The following is a 17,784-nucleotide window of genomic DNA, read 5'->3' on the forward strand; positions in this document are numbered from 1 at the left end:
ATGCCGTTGCGGACTGGGCCGCGCGCGAGCAGAGGAAACAGACATTACCGCCCAATTGGCTTTCTTCTCCAAATGATGCCCCACTCTTGGGAGCTGCTGGATCCTCACCAGTTATGATATAAATAAAATTTCGTTTTTTGACCAAAATATATATATAATTTTGATAACGCCTACTCTATTTTTGCAGGATGGGTGTGCAGAATCAATGTCAGATAAGATTTATTATATCACAAAGATCCCTTGTTTGTGCATGTTAACACTTAATGATAGTGTCATTTGTATTGGCACAGAGTTGTGAACTTGCAATAAAGAAACTTATTTTATCAGAAAATAAGAAGACAACCACCAAATTCATGCTTAGTCACCACTTGTTAAAGATGTTTAAGGTTGATCGACGATTAGATGCGGACGTTTTAGCAAAAAGTGGAATTAAGTGAGAATTTGTATTGCAATTTGAAGGGAGTGAAAAGCATATTCGGACATTTGATATATCAACAATGGCCAAAGAATCTACAGCATATGGATACGGATTATCAAGGCAATTGACAATCGATAGATAGTAAATATAAGTGGTTTTGTTTGTGCTTGCCTTGGACAAGTTGGACAATTATGACAACATTGTTTGCACAATTAACATATAATTGAGTTGTGGTCTCATATTAAATTCATCTGATTACATAATGAGATGAATGTGGTCAATCCTTCTTTTTCCTTTTTGCACACTCACAAGGCATAATGAGATGAATGCGGTCAATATTTTTCGTTCGTTTCTTTTTGTAAGCAATATAAATGGTCATTTTCAGCAAAAAAAAAATTCAAATCAGTCATTTTTCATGAAACAAACGAAGCCTCAATATAAATATTTACCAAGTTTTATCAAACAGCAGAAAATTAGCGAAAAATATCCAGATCAACTTATCATAAGAGTAGCACTGCTCAGTTCACAGACTTCAGCTGAACTTCATAATTTGCCACAGAACAAGTATTTGGGGTTTATATATTGCAATCATGACTAATGAACCAGTTATCTTTCATCAGGCTTTTCGCTGTTATCTCCAATATCAAGTAGAGGACCTTTGACATCCGTCGTGGTGCCAGAAGGTCCCAGCGGGGTTTTCTCAGCCTAAACTGAAGTTCCAGAAGCAATGACTCCATGCTTGGCAAGTACACGCTGCAAGTCATCATTCAAAGCTAATCCTTGACGTAGAAGTGATTCATCCCTGGATTACAAGATCAAGTTGGAACTAATAAGCCATCCCTTCTTATGAAATTTAGCATGTGCATTTCTAATGACTACTAGGAAGAAGTTCCACACCTATGAGTTATGGAATTACCCTGGAGAGAGAAAGAGAGAGAGGTGGGGATATAAACTCACTTCAACCGAACCCGACATAAAGAAAATAATGTTAACTAAGAACCTCCTTCAAGTTTGGCAACCCCGAGGGAATTTTTCTTTTAAATTTCATTCAAATTCAGGAAGATCTACTGTTGATAGTCTCTGCAGTTGTGCTTTATTTATAATTCTCATCTTCTTAGCTGCACCAAAATTCATTCTTTCACTGGCTGTGAACAATTCCTGTCAGATGAGTGAGAACTTGTCATGACCTATTTTTTCGATGCACCACCTAAAACTAGGTTAATGGACTGCTAAGCTTTTAAACTTAGCTCGGGCTCTCCCAAGCCCATACCAATTCGCGACTTAAATCCAAATTTTTAAATATGCAAGATTATTAACTAGGAGTCACCACTAATCGGTTTACGGTAGGTCGATTAAACACCTAAGTAAAATAAATTGAGATTTATTTTACTCCTACGAACCAGAGACTAAGAATACGGGGACTTGGTACTAGAATTTTCTAATGCCCTTTCGGTACCATTTCTTTTTAATTTTTCAAAATGTTTTTGCAAGCAGCTGATTTATTTTAACCGAAATTACTATCATGCAAATGTGGCGACCACACGGGTGCTCATCCATTATTTAAAACATTCAAATAAATAAATTGCATCACACAAACCAAGCAATCATTTTTTTGGATTTTCTTAAAATTTGGAGTTCTTTTATAAAAATGCATTTTTAAACTAAATGACTTAATCCTATTAATATGCAAATTCTAATTAAATGGGTCTATTACGTAAATTAATTAACATGCACCTCATGACCTAAGTTTACTAATGAACAATATTCTGAGTAAATGATTCTATTATGCAAACTAGTTAACATGCATCTAGTATTTTTGTATTTTTTATTTATTGAAATTCAGAATTTATAAAGATCCTAATTAATCTAAGAAGGGATAATTTTCTAATTCGTTCTAGGGATCAATTTGACTTAAACCCTATCCTGTCTTAGAAAAACTATTTTTTATTTTTTATTTTAGGAAAAGGATGAGAATATGAAAATGTGCTAATTAAGACTCTAAAAAGGCTATTTAAGTCTAATCCTAACCTTTCTTTTAAAAAATATCTAAAAATGCAGTCCTAAAAATATGATCTAAAAATGCAATCCTAAAAATATAATCCTAAAAATTTGATTAATTAAACCTACGTGTCTATTATATTAAACCCTAATGTCCTATATGCTCATGCAATTTTTTGAATTTTTTGAATTTTTAGTTTCTTTTTAGTTTTTTTTAAGCTGAATAATTGTTAAATTAGGGTTAAATCTAAACAATCAATATGATTACTAAATAAAGGATCAAAATAATTGAAAAAATAACTCGTAGTCTCACAGGTTAAATTAACAATTATTCTAACCCTAATCATCACAACAACTCAAAATAATTAAAAAATCTAGTCCGAAGTCTTACGGACCAAATTAAATAATTATTATGATTTAACAATTGAGATTCTACCAAAAGCCCAAAAATTAAAAATAATTAGAAAAATGATCCGATGTCTCTCGGATCAAATTAATAATTATATTAATTTCGGACAAAATCCCTACGGATAATGTCTACAAAATTCACAAAGACTAACATCCGATATTACAACTTAAATAGCTAAACTAAAAAAAAAAAAAAATGCTATCAAACAAAATAAATAGAAAAATAACATGAAAAATAAAAAAAGTAAAAATAAGCCACCTAAAACAGGGAAGAGGCAACGTGATTGGTGAGCAGACCAGCAGCGTCGATGGGCGAGTGGGCGCGGTGGTGGCGTCGGTGCTTCTGGGCGGAGGCTGGCAGAGACCGGCGGAGGTGGGTCGCGTACCGGCGTGGGTGAGCAGCGGGCAAGGCAGCGTCTGGTCGCTGAGTCGCGAGTCGCTGAGGCGCGGCGTCGGGCTCTGGTGGTGTTGCTCGGTTGCGGCGGCGTCACGGACGGTGGAGCGGAGCAGGCCTCGGGCTTCGGAGGCACGACGTTGGATGCGCAGGCGCGGCGTCCGGTGAACGGAGACGGGCGGCGAAGGCACCGGGTGCTGGGCTGAGGCGAGCAACACGGTGGCGCGGCGAGGTCAGAAGCGGCAGGCTTCGGAGCTCCGGCGTCGGGCTGGGCAGCACCAGGTCGCGGGTGCAAAGGCGCGGCGATGGAGCTGCAGACGCGGGCGTTATGGATTGCAAGACCGACAGCGGAGGCGGCGTCGAGGCGCTCGGGTCGCGGCTGTCACAGGGAGCTCGGGCTCTGCAAATCGGTGACGGGCGCTAGTGCAGGTTGCTGCGGTGGAAAATCCAGCGGTGGGCGTCGGCGCAGGCGAGCAATGAGGCGGAGAGGCAGGCCGCGGATTGAGTGGAGGCTTCGCAGGCGAGGGGGGAACTCCGGCGGCAGTGGACGGCGGGCGTTCCGGCGTCGGTCTGCAGGCCGGGGGTGCAGCCGTGGAGCTGCAGACGTCGGCTCGGTGCAGCGATGGGTGAGCGGAGCGGCGAAGAGCAACTGCGGACGTCGGTGGCGGTGCGGCGGTGGCGGAGACGCGGTGGCCGGCGAACAGCCGCAAGTTCGGCGAGCAGGGGGTGCTGCACGAGGAAGAAGAAGCTTTTCCCTTTTATTGTTTTTGTTTTTCTCTCTCTTTTCTCTCACTCACCTGTCGCACGTCCTCTCACTTTTGCCGAATTTTCCCTTTTCTTTGCTGACTTTTTCCTTTTCTCTACAACTTGTCAGGACAAGAAAAGAGAAAATGGCCTTTTTCTGTTGATTGAAGATGGACGAAGGCTTCTTCTCCTCTCTTTTTTTTTTACTCTCTCTCTTGCACGAATTCTTCTTTTCGAATTTTTTGGTTTCCGCACGAATTCTTTTTGCTCTGAACTTTTCGAATGCCCCCCAAACCTTGTGCAGGTCAACTCCTTTTTATAATGGTTTCGCACGGCGACTTTCTATGGTAAATTTCAAACTTCCATCTTCTGTTGCATTAAATTAAGAATGCAAATCGAAGCATAATTTCGCAATCAGCTCGATATTTCGCCGATTCCTTCAATTTTATCAAAATCCTTGTCCTTTGTTCACTTGATTTTAAAATTGTTTCTGCATTTAACAAAATTTGAATACTCATAAGAATTTTAAACTTCCATGCATAATCAATCAAATCAATCTTCCCCATTTTTATTTTTTCTCTTTTCAAAATGCAATTTTATTTTTTCAAAATTAGGCGTCAACACAGCTTATTTTATTTAATCTTTTATTTCCTCCCATGAGTAATCAGACAAGATATCTCAGAGTTAGCCTTTCATAAGCTTGGTATTAATGCAACCGTTGGCACATGTATCCTCATGTTATTATACCCTAAAAAACTGCAAGGTAGTGGATGAAAATAGGAAACCACACAGAAATCATCTGCACCTGTGCTTATAAATTCGATGCAAGTGCAAGTTATTAGTTAGACGAAAGTAACTTTTCGTTTTACTGTATCGGATCCATAAACCTTTTAAATTTGTAGCATACACGACTTCCTCATATCAGTAATTAAAAACACCCCAGCTCCAATGCAACAGGTATGACACACAATCTTCTCCATACCTCACGAAATATCTCTTAATTCTTGACCCTTGATCTAGCAACATGCTATACGTCCATTTATGCTACTAAAATGGACAATTTGCACCACAAAGATAGCAATCAGATGAAATATCAAAGGAAGCAACAGGACAAGGCATATGAATACACTGATTTTAGCTAAACTAATTAAGGTAATTAAGAATCAGAAATCAGTCAAGCAATTGTCTATAATAGTGTCCTCTTCACCAGATAAGACAAAAGTTGATATCCACACAAGTTAGATAAAATACAAAACAATTTATTATAAAACAGAGATATAGCTATTGAACTCCACATAATACAGAGACAGCAACCAAGTAATTAGTGGGCACACATAAAATAGTCCAGTGCAAGCCAGATGAAAAGCATTTTTCATCTTGAGGAAGAGTGAAAGAGTTCCCACTGTCTCACGCCAACATCATGAATCTGCCACTGCATCTATATTGCTTATGCTGGAACTAGTCTTATAAGCAAAGAAAACATATATAAAGGTTTCCTCTTCACCAAACGAGAAAAAGGACAACCACTTAAATGTCCCACCTCTGGACATGGTAGCAAGAGTATTTAAACACCAAAAAGGAAAGCTGAAGAAGATGATAAGCATCAAAATACATTCAGCAAAAAGGGCATCTGAGCCTTACAATGTTGAATTTACAAGGTGCACCACTCTCTGCTTGTAGGTGCAGCACTGCTCTACCAAGTCAACAATGATCTCCTGCCTAAGCCCCTGCAAATATATATATTATAAATAAATAAATAAAAGCCAATAAGAGAACAATTGTAACTGCAAAAGAAACACCACCGGATGGTTTCCAAATGAATGGAAAAACTAAAAAAAGGTGAACTTCAACCTTATATTATTTCAATAAGATACTATCAGCTCCCACTAATTCAACTGCTTGATGCATAAAAATACATCCTCAATTAAGCATCACAAATTGAAAAATATACCTCCTTGTTTCCAGCATCTATGGCAATCAGCATTTCCGCGAGCACATCCATGATCCCCCGTGCATTCTGTATTTCTGTCAAGCTACACAAGAACATTAAGTCATGCCTTAAGAACCTCAAAGTATATGAAAGAAGCAACGTGCTGCAAAATTGTCCTTTAACAGGATACTAAATTATCCCATTTGCCTAGGGCTACAATCCTTTAATCATCAGTGTACTAAAAAAGTATGTAAAACAATAATCAAAGTGTTTGTTTCAACAAAATCATACCGACTGTCTAAGGATCACAAAGATAGGACCTCTGCGATACATACAAGCTAGAAGGCAATAGTGAGCTTGTTTGAATTCGCTTGAAAAAAAGAAAATTATTATATGTGAATTACGTGTCACTATTTGCATATTTTGAAAATAAAATTCAGGTGCCTCACGTTAACAAAAGTCAAATTGAGTAAGCCACAGGATTAAAGAAAATAAAAAGTACTCAACAAAAGTCATACCAAACAAACTCTGTCTTTCAAAGAACAGATTTTGCCACTTAGAAGTAAAGACAAATGTTAAGTTCCGCACAGTACTATAATACAAACAGCAGGTTTAAAATTCTTTCGACCTAAATCTGTAAGAAATAAAAAATTTTGAAAGACAAGAGAAAAGGTATCAGCATTTCTATGTATAAATGCACCTCAAGTGGGAAACTCAGACTCAGCAGAAGACTCAGATGGCTCTGGCCGGATATCAGCATTGCAGATATTTTGCGGATATGATGAAAGAGGCTGTGTCTGTGGAGGTTTAAAAACCAGCGCAGGACCCTCCTCTCTCTGAGCGAACACTGCTCCTGCTCGCTGTACGAAAATGAGTAGACTTAGTGATTAATAGATAAAATAACATAACGACCAATACCAGAAAAAAGGTAAATGGTATGGTACTGTCAAGACCTAAAGACATCATCCAAATCACAAATAAAATAAGTCTTTTCTCAAGAGAAGGAGAAATAAATACCAGCAACCCCTGGTAGGCAGCATGTTATTGAGGATATCTAGCCCTCGGTCCTCCAAAAGCTTCTTGCCAAGTATCTATCAAAATCAGTATCTTCTCTTTGACATGGATATCGGGCTGAAGAATCAGGAAAACCATGAAGTTTTAGCCAACAGGTACCTTTCAGCATCCAAATGCATTAAAATTTCTTACCTTCTTCTTCACTATTTTCACCATCTCATGAAGAACTTCTCTCCCAGCTACATGCACATGAACAATGTCTCCACAATTCCTTATAATTGTCTCTGATAACTAATAAGACAAAGAAAACCCAACTGACCTGCATTAGACAAATATCCAACAAGCATTTAATCCAGGAAAAAAGAATTCGTAAGGAACTAGAGCAGAGTTCCTATCCATACAATATGCAAATCAATTCAGATACTCCATAAAATGAACAAACTTTTCCAAAGAAAACAAAGTGTAGGTATGCAAATGCAATTCTCAGTCAATACAACAGAATAACGTAAATTGCACCCCTCTTTAAAATCTCCTTCCTGTGACTGAACGGAAACGTATTGCACAAAGCAAACAAGGTTGCCACATCCCCTATACACTCAAATGACAAGATTTCATAGGATCAAGAAAACACTAAGATACGAAACTTCCACAGTAGGAATATCAGATTATAGACGGTGCTTTTAGAAAAAAATAAGTTCATCCACAACTTTTAAAACCTCTAATGCATCTTCGCTTTAGTGAACCAAACAAGACACAGGATTAGCATAATAAAAAATTTCCCAAATTATTACAAGCATATTCTCATACTCTGGACCTTTTTCAGCATTCAAAACTATTAGACTGCTTCGGGTGGCTCATGATTCTTGTTTGACTGGCTTCTGCTTCTCATATCTACTGTTCTAGGCGACAACAGAACATGGATCTTCAAATACATTAAGGAACTCTTTGAGTAACTATTTCCTGACATAAGCATCCCAAGGCATTGAACCTCGAAATCGAAAAAGACACCCACATAGAACCTTTTGTTATATCTCTACATTCACTAAAAACTTGTGAGCAGCATTTAAATATCAAATTGAACTGTAATATCCCATAATTTGCTCTTTGTGAGAAGTTCAGTTTTTTATAGCCATAATCATTGAACATGAGCAAATATCCCTCTAATCTCTTCTTAAATAACCATTTATCCACTTTCTTTACCATTCTTTCATCTTTTTAATAGCTGATAACCACTTACTCAATCCTTTTTCCTTCTGTCCCTTCTTGCACTTACATATGTTTGTGCCCTTATACTGGTATTAATTAAATGTATCTATTTCACTGCTGCCAAACTTTTTCTCAGAGCCAAAGAGGGACCAACACCTTATGACTACTATATTGCTTCAAAATCCGCAACAATAACACGAGCGTATTCGCAATGAAAAGATGGATGAGGCACTTTTCCAGAAACTGTTATGACTGCTGCAGCTTTGAGGGTGCTGCAGCTGTGAAGAATTTGCCAAACACCTCATAAAAGTTGCAACACACTTTTTCACAGCTGCATCTACTGTGAAAAAGCTACACCAAACAAGGTAAAAACATAGATGATGAACTCCTTTAGATATGCCCCAAGTAGGCACCACTATCCTGAATAAAACTATGAAATCTATACTAAACAGCTGAAAATTAGCAAACAATATGCAGGTCAACTTATCATGAGAATAGCAATGTGACAGTTAACAGGACTTAGCTGAACTTCATATCTTGCTACATAACAAGTATTTGGGGTTTATATATAGGAATCATGACTTATGAACCAGTTAGCTCTCATTAGGCTCTTTGCTGTTATCTCTAAAATCAAGTAGAGGACCTTTGACATTTGGTGTGGAGCCAGAAGATCTTGGCCAGGTTTTCTCTAACTGAACTGAAGTTCCAGAAGCAATGACTTCATGCTTGGAAAGTACATGCTGCAAGTAAAAAACAAAAGTACATGCTGCGAGTCATCATTCTGAACTTCAAGCTACTCCTTAGCCTAGAAGTGATTCATCCCTGGACTACAAGATCAAGTTGGGAGTAATAAGCCATCCTTCTTATGAAATTTAATGTGTGGTTATCTCACGAGTGCTAGAAAGAAGTCCCACATCCATGAGCTATAAAGTTATCCAACAGAGAGAGAGAGAGAGAGAGAGAGAGAGAGAGAGAGAGAGAGAGAGAGAGAAAGCAGAGAGTACAAACTTGCTTCAACCGAATCCAGCATAAAGCAAGCAATGTTAACTAAGAACCTCTGTTGATATTGGCAACCCTGGGAAATTCATTCAAATACAGGAAGTCCATCATTGTTACTCTCTGTGACTGGGATTTATTCATTGTTCTCATCTTCTTAGCTGCACCAAAATTCATGTTTGTACCAGTTGTAAACAATCCTGTCAGATGAGCGAGAACTTTTTCTTTTATTCTTTATTATCTGCCATGAGTGATCAGATCAGATATCCTGCAGTTAGCCTTTTACAAGCTCAGAACTCATGCAATCGTTGGCACCTATATGCTCATGTGACTATACCATAAAAGCTCAAGTAATTCGTCAGATGAAAGTAACTTTCTTTTCCGTATTGGGTTCATAAACCCATTAAATTTCTAGCAAACACGAATTCCTCCTAATCAGCAATCAAAAGCAACCAAATACAGCTCCAACAGCAGCAGGTACGACACAAAAAAACTTCTCCACTTATGATGCTAGGTAAGACAAACAAATGGACAAGTTGCACACAAAGATAGCAATAAGATGAAATATCAAAGGAAGCAACAGGGCAAGGCAGCCGAATGCACTTGATTTTAGCTAAACCGATCTATGTCACTAGGAATCAGAATTCAGTCAAACAACTTTCTATATATCCACACAAGCGAGATGGAATTACAGAATGATTCATAATAAAAGGGAGATATAGCTGTTAAATCGACCACGGAAAACAGAGGCAACAGAAAAAGTGACTAGCATGCGCGCGCATATAATAGTCCAGTGCATACCAGATGGAGAGCATCCATTTTGAGGAAGAGTTCCACAGTTTCTCACACCAGCAACATGAATCTGCCACTCTGTCCGGTAGTGCTTATGCTGGAACTAATCTCATGAGCCAAGAAAACGTATCTAAAGGTTTCATCTTTTACTCACATGACAGCCTCGCTCTCATTCTCGCCACCATTCTTGCGCTCTCTCTCTCTCTCTCTCTCTCGGGAACTGAATGGAGATCCCTTCTCCCCTCTCTTCTTCTTCTTCGTCGGCGGTTCGTGTCTTCTTGGTTCTTGGTCTTCTCACTCACCATCAACGCCAACAAGCTCGTACGTAGATTCACCTCCCTCTCAACATCGCAGATTCATGTTGCTGGTGTGAATTGCCTCTCTCCTACCAAGTTCATCCCCAAAATTTATAACCGAGGAATAGTTGGGGAGGATGGGTATAGATTCCTCCATTTCAAAGATGGCCTGTGCGTGTAAATTGTATCTCTCACCTCTGTCGATTCATTCCAATGGAGATCTATGATCACATGAGCCCGGTGAACTCCATAGCAACGGCCATGGGAGGTCGGCTCCATCGATCACGAAGCCATTTTTTGGCATCGCCTGGGGCATGAAGAAGCAATCCACAATCCAGACCAAACCGCACCCGCAATTGGGATGGATGGAAGCCGATGCCCTGCTTGAAGACCATGGAACGCCACTGCTGCCGCCGCCAAAAGCATTGGTCCGGCATTGGCCCACCACCAGTATCCTCATCCTGTGCGGGCGGGCATGTTACTTCGATTTTCATTTCGGCATGATCTATGCAAGGCGAGGATGGGAGTATGTTGGGCTGGAATGCCTCCCTTCCCAACTGTATATCCTATGAATTTGAGGGGTCATGTAATCTCACCAGTACCAGCCCAGGCTTTCTTTAAAACATAAGCTACGCGGCTCGACTCGAGCACTCATCGTACAAAACCCTTCCATTCAAAGCCATCTCAGCATCCTCATCATCAACTTGCTCCAAGACCCAAATGACCCCCCAGAAGATCGTCTAGCAGAGATGCTTGGGATGTTAAAGGGAACCTCTGCAGCCATCCTGTAATGAGGAAAAAAAGAAGAAGCAAACGGGTCGGCAGAGAATCATCTCCGAAATATCAGGGAACTGTGTTGGGAAAATATGAGGAACGATTGTTAATTTTCAGGGGACTCACCTGTCATGAGCTCCATGCTGTGTTTGACACATTCTCTTGATCGAAACTTCTGTTGCTACTATTTCCGGCCTTCCAGAAATCTCATTTTTTCACAGGTAATCGTGCGAATTATCCATGGAATTCGCGAAGAGCATACACAGGATTTGTGTGATGGGACACTGATCTCCTCTCATCATAAGAGTCGTTTCTAATGGTTCATCTATCGTCAATGTATTTCACATGTCGGAGTCGATGTTTATGCACAGATACTGAGGTTACACGCTGAAACATAGCTGTCCGGATTTTGAGGTTTAGACGCTGGGTACAAACAAATTCAGTTGATTCTCGAATGAATTCGGCCGAAAGTGCTCTTCGAGTCTCAATTCTTCTCTTTGCTTTGAAAACTCGCAATGCCCCTATTCCTTATTTTTAGTCCAGCAAGAAAATCATAATGTGATCAATCTTCTAATCAACCCCACTCACACGTAGTTACACGAGAGACCTGACCTAGAGGCGATTCAAAAAGTAAGCAGTATGACATAATCTTCAAGTGATCCGAGACGTGATCTGTTCTAATTTAATCATACTGAAGAATCATTCAAAAACTATGAATCAACTAATACAACATCACGATATCGAAGCTTGCAAATCTAGACGTAGAGCAACATAATGTGATCTGAATTAATTAGACATATGACATCACATTTGTTCCCAACTAATCTTGAGGTCGGGTAGGGCAAAACTGAATCGATCAGGCAATCTTGTTATGTTAGTTCCACAAATGTCCAAGATCTTTAAATTCTTCATATTCCGCATTCCGTGGGGTAACCCCACAATTCCTGTAGATTGCAAATCCAACTTAGTCAATGATGTCAATCTTTCAATCGAATCAAGTAAGTGTCTTAACAAGTAGCATCCTTGTAATAACAGGTGTTGTAGAGACATGAGGTCTCCCATGGATTGGGGTAACTGTTTAATCCCTAAATAAGATAAGTTTAAATGGGTTAACGCCTTAAGGGAGTCCATGGATTTTGGTAATTCTTCAATCCCTGTATGAGATAGGTCCAATTGAGTTAACGACCGCATGTAGCCCTCGAAATTTGGAAATTGTCTAATCCCTGAATGAGATAGGTCCAACTGAGTTAACGGGGAAAGCTTGTAGTAGAAAGTGGGTAATTTTTCAATCCATGAATAAGATAGGTCCAATTGAATTAAAGACTCATTAAAGGAAATGGTATAAGGTAATTCTTCAATCCCAGAATGAGATAGGTCTAGCTTAGTTAATGACTTAAGGGGGCCACATGTATTGGAAGTTGAGCAAGGTCTTCACAATATGAGGCACATAGAGTCTCTAGCTTTTGCAAACCACATTTACTTATTGGAATCTCTTGTATAGCAATGTCATTTATGAGAAGCTCCCTCAATTCGTGCATGCTATCTACTCCAGTCGGAAGCTTCTCTAGACTCCTGCAACCCGAGTTACTTAGAGTTTTTAGCTTCTTCAAACCCCTTCCCGACATCGGAATATTTCGTATAGAAGTGTCATTTATGAGAAGCTCCCTCAAATTTTCCATTCTACCTACTCCTGCAGGTAGCTTTTCCAATCTCCCACAACACAAGGCATTTAGAGTCTCCAACTTCATCAATCCATCTCCTGACATCGGAATCTCCTGTACAGCAGTATCGTTTATGAGAAACTCCTTCAATTCTTCCAATTTACCAACTCCAATGGGTAGCTTCTCTAGTCTCCTACAACCACTGACATTCAAGGAGATGAGGCATTTGCTATCCCTGGTAGAAAATCTCACATTCAAGGAGATGAATCTCTTCAAGCTTTCGAAAGTAGACAAGTCAAGAGTTCTTAAAAATGGACAACTCGAAAGGTTGAGAACTTTGAGCTTTGCTGCCATCTGAAAGAAAGAGAGGTTACCTCTAAGATTAGACGTTGCAATACCTGATTTTTCACTATCATTGATTTTTCATAACTCGGTTCGCATGCTGTCATTGCTATGATTCTCCTTTGCTTCACGTTTGTTTTGTTTAAATGTTTCTTAAGTAGTAGTGTTTTTTTAACATACCCATTGCATAAAGAATGTTAGTAATACACAAGTGCTAACTATATTTTCTTATTGTATTAGGCTTACCTTCCAATTTGACTGAAATAAATATCAACCGGTTAGCACTCTCAAAAATAACATTTAGTTCGCCCTCACAAAACTATAATAAAGTAATGCACTTATTTTGAAGTAGTGGGGTCAACTTTTGTTTCTAAAATAATTATCCTATCTACGATAATTCAAATGGTATTTCGTGCAAAAGCAGTTGTAACTTTTCATTTCTCGTGTAGGAAGATTAACATAGAAATATAACAAGAATCGCCATACAGACATACTTTTACCAGGGGAGAAATTGTCTTAGAGCAACAAACCATTTATTTCAAAAAAAATTAGGACACGCACAAATACTATAACTATATCCTTAATAGATTAGTTGAAAAGGTATGCCAAATGTTACGCATGATTGGTTGTCAGGATACCATTAGTTTAAGATTCTAAGGGGCGGAAGTTTCTGGTATATTTAGGTGCCTATGAAAACCTCTTCTATATAAAGGAAAATCCTGAATCTAAAAAAGGATATTAACCTTTTCCGAAAGAAAGAAAGGAGAATTTGTGCAATTGACCCTTGGATAACATGTGATTATTCATAAAAGATATGCCTTCTTTAAATCTTACCTTGATTGGACCCCATCCTCTCCAATCCTCTGAAATCTCACTCCTTGACAGATTGAGCACAACTAATTGCTTCGGATGAAAGTTGGCCGCTACAAAATTTGAGGGACAACGCTCCCAATGAAGCCATCTAAGTTCACTAAGCATGTTCTTGAAATCTCCAGTGAAATTTGCACCACATACTTTAAGGAACCTCAAGTTGGTCAGTCCTTTAAAGTTTTCACCTGTGTAGCTTCTTTTGGAGTCATGTTCTTCGAGACAAATGGCCTGAATCATATCGGTGCCCTGCGAATAAGAAATATTGTGGAGCATAAGTTTTAAATGATGAGATGAAGCCAACTGCATATGAGAAAAGACATACTAATTTTAATTTGTCGTGATACTATTTTGGTGTAGGCTTCTCACTTCAACATTGTGAAATGATGGATTGTGGTTGCATATTATTTATCTAATCTATGTAAATATGTGAAGCTCGAAAGGGTGCTCCCTGACTTTTCCTCCTTCAATTATGCCCTTCACAATTTCCACCTTTTGAATTCCCAAAAAGTACATCATTTCAAAATTACAATAAAATATCTCTCTTCGTGCACACGATAGTTTTAATATATCTGCCAAAACTTGTTTCCTTTATACGTGAAACAACGAAACTCTACCTCCATATCCTTTATATGTAAAATAACATGACTCTTACGACCCAAATACATCGATCAAAGTTACCATTAAAACAGGTATCAATATTGGAATATGCTAATTGTTGAATACCATTAAAACAGGTATCAAAATTGCAAAATTTGTCCACGTTAGCATTGGCCATGCGATATAGGATGGCTGGTGGTTGGCCGACATCCACATTAGCGATTTTCAACCAAAATTGGTCGAAATAACTAAATGGGCAAGCAATCAAAATATTTAGAATTAACTTAACAAATCATCATAATGTTTAGGACTAAATCAGTATTAACACCTAAATTTTGGCAACCCGTTTAGTCATTTATTGCATTAAAAAATTATGGGTTAATTGTATCCCTGAAAAAATATTTATTTTTAATTTGCATTTACATTGAGCCGGTGACGGATGGGTTCGAATTGATGCTTCAGAAACTTTAATTTGATGAGTCGGGCTAAGTCCATGAAGAGAGCAAATTGGCCCAAGCCTGTATCATTGGAGAGATTTTACGGATTTATCTTTGTGAGATTTCAATTCAAAAGAAAATGTTGCGTTTGGAAAGGCAAATATTATGTTTAGAAAAGAAATTTTTGTGAATATGATTTTGGAAAATTAAAAATCCTAATCCGTGACCTATAAATAGATTAATACGCATGCAATTTTGAGAGAGCCACACAATAGAAATACACGGCCACTTAGTTTTCACGGCATAGGGGCTTTCGTTTTCCTCTCGAGAAAAAGAAAGATCAACACAATAAAAAGAGGAGACTTCAGCGATCGTGGGGTTTCGACCCCTCCATTTTTATGGGCGCCTCCACTACCTAGCTCGGTGCTTCGTCTTTCTCGTGCCTCAGTTCTGCTCAACTCTCTCTCGTCCCGCATGCTTCTCTGCTCGGCCACGGAGGGTTGTTCCCTGTGTTGGTTTTCTAGTTTGCTTGTTTTGCCTTTCTAGCTTCTTTCTTTTCTTTTACACCCGCTCTCTTTCACTCATTAACGTTGTGTTCTTTGAGTGATTGTTCCTGGCGCCGGTGTTTTGTAAAGTGGTTTCGAGCTTTTATATTCTTATCTCTTACCTAAAAAAAAAAAAAAACACAATAAAAAGAGAGAAAAAGCCCCTCCGGTCTTTTCTTCCTTCGAAGAGGAACAGAAGCAAAGAAAAAGCAAAAAGGCAGCAGAAGAGCAGAGAGCGCAGAGAGAACAGGGACAGAGGGAGGAGACGTTTGACCAGCAGACGTGCGCAGAAGAAAAAAAGGAAAAGAAAAGGAAAAACAGCCGTTCGTCTTCTTCAGAGAATTCTTTTGCCGGCGTCCCTTGCTACTCGATCCCTTCGCCGGCCACGTCCGTCACCGACGCCAGCAGACCGCCTCCGCAACGCCGCCGCATCCCGCGAACGGCCCCCGTCACTCGTGCAGCCGGTCCCGCAGCAGCAGCTCGCCCTCTGCCGGCTTCCGCTCCTGTGCTTGAGTGACCGCCGCCAGCCACCGCCGCTGCGGCCTGCTGCTCCGCTCAGCGCCCAAGGCAGTTCCTGCCTTCGCCGAAGATCTGCTCCTGCTCAGTCCAGTGCCCAACATCGCCTGTTGCGTCACCGTCGCTCGACCTCCCTTGCTGCAGCGCCCTCCGCCGTCGACCTTGCAGAACCGAGCTCGAGCCGGTCGCCACTTCATCCGATAACCCGAGATCCACAGCCCGAGCTACCGCACCAACGTCGCTGCTCAGCCGTCGACCTTCGCCTCAGCAGCCGTGACCCGACGCACCTGCAGTTTTCGCCTCCTGCTACTGCCCGACGCCACCGGAGCCCACTGCCGGTCTGCTTTGCTGCTGGTCGCCGTCTCCGCCGGTCCACCAGTCGCCGGTGCTTGCCGGAGCTCGAACGCCAGCGACCCACCCCCGGTGACTCCCCACAAAGCTGCCAAGCCGTGGGTGAAAAGGGTGAAAAAGAAAAAAAGCAAAAATCAATTTAGGTAGTTTTTCTTTTATTTATTTGCCTTATTTTATTTATTTTTATTTGTTCTTTTTTAGCATGACTATTCCTTAATGTAAGATTAAGATTGCCCGACATGAAATTGCCTCTGAAATTTGGGATTGACAGTCCGATTTTCGCGCCCGAAATCCAACTCGCAATTGCAATCGCTTGAAAAATTGCACAATCCGATCTCACATCCGAGATTTGATTCGCGATTTATTTAAAAAAATTTGCCAACTCGATGTCATGTGTGAGATATGGTTCGTCAATTTTTGAGTATCAATCTTATCTTGCTTGATTTGCTGTTGTGGTGTTTTAATCAATTTTATTTTCATAAAAGGAAAAAAATCAAAAAAAAAAATTTGAATTAGGATTAGGTTCGTTTTAGAATATTCCTAGTCTTAGGGTTATCTTGCATATTTAGAACTAAAATCTTATTTCGAATTTTTAATAAAAAATCCAAAAAAAATGCGTTCATTTAGGATGTTAGTTTTCTTTAATTTAAATTTGCATGTTTAATTATTTGGCAATTTTAATTTCGAATTAAAAAAACACAAAAAAAAAAAATCATTTTGCATATATCACGTAGAATTATGACATTTTTTGTATGTCACTGCATATTGGATAATATTGCATGTCTCATTTTGAGTTTAAATTGATTTTTAGATAAATTGCATCTTAGGTTAGAGATTGCTAGGTTAAGATAATATCGTAGTTTAACCACCCGTGGTGGCGGCGTCGCTAGTTGGGCGCTGGTTCCTTTCACGAGAGGTCCAAAGTTCGATTCACGGCGTCGTCAAGCAACTTACCCGGGGTAGTAAGGGTGGTGGTGACTCTACTGCTCCTCCAAGGTTTACTCCATCACGAAGTGGCGCACAGGACTTTCTTGGGTTACCAAAAAGAAGAAGAAGATAATATCGTAGTTTAAATTAGGATTTAGTCTGACCTGATCCTTAATATAAGCTGGATAGAGTCTTAATCTAGATAGGTATTTTTGCATTTTTCTTAATTTTGAATTTCATGAAAAATACAAAAAAAATTGTCTATGAATAAATTCATTTCATTCTCTAGAATAGATTGCATTTTTAGGAAAATAAAAATCATGTGCATGTCATATAGAATTAGGTTAATAAAATGCATGTCATTTAGTGATTGCTAGGTTCGTTTAATTAGAACTTCCTTGTCATTAGAGTTAGGTCATTTGATAAATTTAGATTGCATATTTATTGCATTTCTTTGGAAGTCGTTTTACTCATTCATATATTTTAGGTCATATTACCATGTCATATCATTGCATGTTAGATTAGTAACATTGCATGATTCTTATTAAAAAAGTGAAAACAAAAATTG

The 17,784-nt window shown here is 39.3% G+C and overlaps 1 long non-coding RNA gene across 2 annotated transcripts; it reads right to left on the reverse strand.

Moving 5' to 3' along the window:
* Window positions 1-891: 891 nt before the first annotated feature.
* Window positions 892-12,869, reverse strand: LOC120291529. Of its 2 annotated transcripts, XR_005549643.1 has the most exons (9): window positions 11,097-12,869; window positions 9,910-10,981; window positions 8,756-8,852; window positions 7,099-7,225; window positions 6,910-7,023; window positions 6,593-6,752; window positions 5,914-5,995; window positions 5,604-5,689; window positions 892-1,220 (listed from the first exon to the last, which is right to left on the reverse strand). It is a non-coding gene; the product is annotated as an uncharacterized LOC120291529 (long non-coding RNA). The 2 variants fall into 2 exon arrangements; XR_005549642.1 differs by lacking the exon at window positions 8,756-8,852.
* Between the last annotated feature and the right edge of the window lie 4,915 nt (window positions 12,870-17,784).

This window comes from Eucalyptus grandis, chromosome 3 (genome assembly GCF_016545825.1).
Source record: "Eucalyptus grandis isolate ANBG69807.140 chromosome 3, ASM1654582v1, whole genome shotgun sequence".
NCBI classification, from domain to species: Eukaryota; Viridiplantae; Streptophyta; class Magnoliopsida; order Myrtales; family Myrtaceae; genus Eucalyptus; species Eucalyptus grandis.